Source organism: Aphelocoma coerulescens, chromosome 2 (assembly GCF_041296385.1).
Source record: "Aphelocoma coerulescens isolate FSJ_1873_10779 chromosome 2, UR_Acoe_1.0, whole genome shotgun sequence".
Lineage (NCBI taxonomy): Eukaryota > Metazoa > Chordata > Aves > Passeriformes > Corvidae > Aphelocoma > Aphelocoma coerulescens.
In genome coordinates this window covers 128930506-128935916 of record NC_091015.1, presented here as the reverse complement: position 1 = coordinate 128935916, position 5411 = coordinate 128930506, and the positions used below count along the sequence as shown (strand labels likewise).

General features: G+C 41.0%; 1 non-coding gene across 1 annotated transcript; it reads left to right on the top strand.

The window, feature by feature from the left end:
* The first annotated feature begins 3204 nt into the window (after window positions 1-3204).
* TRNAL-CAG (transfer RNA leucine (anticodon CAG)) lies at window positions 3205-3287 on the top strand. Its single transcript has one exon. It is a non-coding gene; the product is annotated as a tRNA-Leu (tRNA).
* Window positions 3288-5411: the final 2124 nt, after the last annotated feature.

Genomic DNA, 5411 nt, shown 5'->3' with positions numbered 1-5411 from the left:
AGACAGAAAGGTCATCAAGTGGGGGCTGTTGAGGTGAAAAAGTAGATGTCACCTTGGCAACCTGAGATAAACTTATGAAAAATGTAGTGGGTTCCATATGAGGGAGAAAATGACAATCAGATTAATATAGAATCAAGATGCTTTTATTCAGTGTAGGTAAACAATTCTCCAAGTGATGTGAGTGCATAAAATATTTCTTTATTTTCTTTCTAGGGTGGCCTACACATTCTAGTTATCACTGACATATCAATGTGTTAAACAGGTCAGAGAAATAGGCATGGAATCTGATGCTGATTAAATTTTATTCTGATTTCTGGAAAGCAGTACTGCAGTGGGGTTGTTGCCTATTTGATCACTTTTTAATTTGATTTCCTAATCTGATTTTTACCTGATAGAAGGGAGATGAAAACAAAAGATTTATGAGTAATATTTGGTGGAAAAGTTAGGAAGTGTTTTTCCAGTTCAAGATTTGCATTTTTGTTTACTCTTTTAAGTTCTGACTGTAGGTTCTTTCTTGACTTTTAATCTTCCTCACAGAGATTTGGGAACTTGATGAGAAATTCTCTTTGCCCTTTTGTGCACTCAATGTGAGACACACACCAGGGTTTTTTCAGTCTGAAAAACAGCCCAGAATAAAATATAATTTCAGTGCCTGAATAGTTGAGGCTGAGGCAAAATTTCTTACCCTGTTGAGATGTGGAACACCAGCTTCCTGACAAAGCCTGGTTCCACTCAATATTTTGGTGATAACCAGCTGAGGAACTCAGTTGTGTGAAAACCCACACACAAGTTGTCAGATATACATTCATAATAAAGCTTTGTCATCAGCATGGGAGACATTGAAACGTAAATTACATAAATTTCCTAAACTTTAGGCATAGGTTATTCTTTGATTATTTTTTTAATGACCTTTGCCTGTGTTTTAGCATCACCCTCTAGCACTCATTATGCATTCACATCTGGACGTGTTGTGCATGCACTGCTTTTTTGTTGTGCATTTGTGTGTTAATATTTTATTCTTTGAAATTCTTAGCAATTTTAAATTCCATTGTTCCACTATAACTATTCCTCTGCTACTTTTATAGACAGTTTCCTCCTTAGCTTAGTTGCAGTAGGTTTTCATATAAGTTGAACAAGAAAAACTACTGATGGGGAAAAAGATAACTGGCTAAACAAGGTACTGCCCTGCAGCAAAGAAAGCATTAACAAGTAATATGTATTAAGATGTACTTCAAGTACTTACATATCCAGATTTTAGACCCACCAAAGGATTGATTTTGATTGTTTTTTCTGATTCCCTGAGTCAGGTCAGGAATTTTGTCTATCAGTTTTCAAATCTATCCCAAGAACTGCAAAATCAGACTCAAACTAGGCTGTTAGTGAGCAATCTCCCACTGATTTTCAACTAAAGCTGAAAAACTGTGAAAACCGCAGCACAAGGCCTTAGGTTAAACAAACCTCTGACATCTACTATTTTTCACTTAAATACGTATTTGAAGTTAAAACATATGTTGTAGACTCCAGGAAAGTATCTCTGTTCAGAATAGCATTTGTGCCTCTGAAAAGACTCATACAGTGATGATTTAACACTTAATCCTTATATTAAAAGTACCTACTTCATCTCGTTTATCAGACTTGACAAACTATAAATTTTCAATCCACTGGTAGCACTCTGCAGCCAAAGGAAAGCATCTATATATGTCTTTCCTTGGGAATAATATTTGAAGTAGGGATCTAGCAGTTAGTCTAGGCAATAGCTTACTCTTAGCCACAAATTGATTGCCACTGGCAGGCAAAGGCCACACTTTAAATGAGTAAACATATAATAAAAGCAGTTGATAGAAGTACTGGTGAATTTTTTATAACATCTATTTTGCAGTCTTTTAAACAGGCCACATAGTTTGGGGTTTTTTTCTTAAACTGAAAGACAGCCCTGGGACTGAAGCCTGCAGTTGTGCATGCCAGCTCCTGCACCAACCTCCCAGGTCCCTACCAGTGTATTTATAGCCAAACTTGCTGTTGGGGTTGCTTCCATGCACCAAAGCACACCTCCTCTCTCCAGACACATTTGCTTTCTGTCCCCAAAACACACCAGGGAATAATTTATTGCTCACCTCCCCAAATCTGTGTTTGGTGTATGACAGGCTCCAGGACCCTGGCTGTGTTCAGTGGAACCTGGGAAGGGACCATCAGTTTCCACATACCCACACAAGGTTGGGGCAGAATCTCTTCTGGCTCTCATTGTACATCTTGTCTGAGGACCCATGAGCAAAACAGGAGAGACAAAAACATTGTCTTGGACTCAGAGGAGGATTTGATTTCTTTTGCATTGCAAAAGCTAAATTCATCAAGGCAGCTATGTCGACTTTGGAATGAAGTGGTGCCAGGAATGGTATAGTAGGGTGTTGAAAATTAGAAAAATTGCAGCTTTTGCAGCATCTGACAGTCCAACTCTCTTAACACTCCTTCCAATTGTTTGAAGTTAGTCACTACAGTAGCATCGGCAGCAGGGGGGCAAACTTACCTGCTTGGTTCTTCATAAATCTGACCAGTGACTTCACTTACTTATTTGAAAGCAAAGATTGGAGGTCAGACTTAGTGTGAATACACACTAATGCAAATTTTTCCTTATTCTACATGCTAATGACAATCTCCCCCAGACAACAGATTAATGAAGAATTTAACCTGAAGAAGCTGGAGAAAACATACATCATGTGTACTTAGCATTTGATTTAACTTATCATCTGTTCATGCCATCAGAACAAGCCAGTCGGTAAAATATTTTGGGGAATTTTTATATGCCTAAGTGAGAAATGGTATTATAAGGAAAAAAGTGTCTACCAGTGTCTTAAAAGCTGCTATGTTGACATGCATTCCTGGAGATATTTTTTTTCCCACTCTTTAATGTTAGTTCTTACAAATGTTGATTTCAAATGTCTACAAATCTAATCTTAATAATAGGAGAAATTCAACTGTTCTTATAAGGAATTTCAAATAATGCTAGAAATTTTATTAAAAAAAAAAAACACCAAAAAAAAAAAAAAAAGAAAAGAAAAGAAAACAAGAGCAGTATTTACAGCCTCCTCTTACTGTTTGCAGAAATATTTTTGCTACATTGGAGGCTCCTAATCCAAACTTGCTTTCACAAGTCTTTGCAAATGATGTCTAGAGGCTTCCAACAGGACTATAGATGTAGCCAAGCAGGTCAGGATGGCCGAGCGGTCTAAGGCGCTGCGTTCAGGTCGCAGTCTCCCCTGGAGGCGTGGGTTCGAATCCCACTTCTGACAGCTTCTTTATGGCACCGAGCTGAGTGGTGCAGTTCACACTCCTGGAGAATCTCGAGAAATGAGGCCATGGGAATCTCATGCTGGTGCTGAACCTGGGTCAGGGCAATCCCCGGTATCAACACAGGCTGGGGGATGAACAGCTCGAGAGTAACCCTGCCCAGAAGGACTTGGGGGTGCTGCTGGGTGAGAGGTTGAACATGACCCAGCCACGTGCACTCACAGCCCAGAAAACCAAAAGTGTCCTGGGCTGCATCCAAAGCAGTGTGGGCAGCAGGGTGAGGGAGGGGATTCTGCCCCTCTGCTCTGCTCTGATGAAACCACACCTGCAGTGCTGCATCCAGCTCTGGGGTCCCCCAAAATAAGGACATGGACCTGCTGGAGCAAGTCCAGAGGACAGCCAACAGGTTAATCAGAGGGATGAAGCACCTCTCCGACGAGGAAAGGCTGAGACAACTGAGATTACTCAGCCTGGAAAAGAGAAGGCTTTGGGGTGACCTAATTTTGTCCTTCCAGTATGTGAAATGATCTTCTAGGAAAGATGGAGCAAGACTATTTACAAGGACATGTAGTGACAGGACAAGGAGGGGATGGGCTCAAACTGAAAGAGAGTAGGTTTAGGTTAGATATTAGGGAAAAAATTCTTTACTGTGAGTGTGGTGAGGCAGTGGAACCGGTTGAACAGGGAAGCTGGGGATGCCCCATTCCTGGAGGTGTTAAAGACGAGGTTGAATGGGCTCTGTGCAACCTGGTTTAGTTGAAGCTGTCCCTGCCCATGGCAGGGGAGTTGGAACAAGATGATTTTAAAGGTCCACTTCCAACCCAAACCATTCTATGATTCTATGATCCTTTATGTCTGTGAATAAGGAAATATAAGTAGAGAAATATAAATATAGGAAATGTTGGTATTTTTCTGCATCATTATAATGAGGCATTTTAAGGGCCATAAGGCTGTGCCAAAAGATTGTAGAAGCTGTATCACTTCCTGTTAAAATTGCATAGAGATGAATAAACCTATAGTCATTATTATGCTATACAGAATAAATTATGAACATTTAATTTCTTCCTCAGCCTGACAGAAGAAGAAGAATGAATAATGAAAAATTTGTATCTTTTTGCTATTCCTGGAATAGCACCCAACCTGGAAGAGTCCATCCTCCCCTGCTTTTTAATTCCGTCTGATGTCCCCAGAGCTTCCAGTCACAACCCAGACTGGGACATCATCCTTCATGGCACCTAACCCACAGCTTCTGCACATGCAGCACACAGCCCACCATCATTTGGCTGGTCTAGCTATGCCATGGTATCCCACCACCAGAATAATAGGCACCACCTGATTCATATACAGTGCTATTATCCATTAGCATCTCAAAACAGAGGAGGATAAAATCTGGTCCAGACAGCTGAGACCAGCAGTCTTGCTTGTTGTTCTTCCGGTGCATCTTCCCCTCATGCAGGGATAATCTTTGGAGCTGAGGCTGAAATGTAAATCAAGCTACATTAGAACAAGCTCTGCAATTTTCCTACCTCCATCACAGATGTTTTTTCCAGTTTGATTTCTATGGCCTACAAATGCATGGTAATTGAGACACCTGGTCCTCTTACCTGTGCAGAGCTTGGGAAGCAGGAGGAGGCAAGCAGGAGCCTTGGTGTGATGAGAGAGCGCAGGCACACAGGCTGGGCTGTACTGTATTGTCAAACACAAGATTTCCATCCAGCGAATGAATCTGATGTCCATCTGTGTTGGGGGATGATGTCATCTAACCTCACAACCCAAGTCTGTAGCACATCCCTTCCACTGGTGCAGGCATCTTGCATGATGTCTAACTGATTCAGGAGAACCTAAAGAATCTAAACAAACCTGTTTAAATAGCATCAATAAAAAATTCAGGGCTACTTTTCTCCTTTATATTTTCATGCATTCCTTTGTGGAATTGTTGGGGTTTTAGGAGCTCTCCTGGTTTGTTTATTTTTCTGTTAAAGGAATTTCCCCCATACATGTTGCTAGGGGAACAAATGGCTGGGTACTTCTGAAAAACAAAAGAGCTAGCTACCTTTTTTGTTTCACTTGGGTGTGCGGTCAATCGATCTCCGGCGTTTGGACAGAGAGGGAGTCTGCTTTCTTCG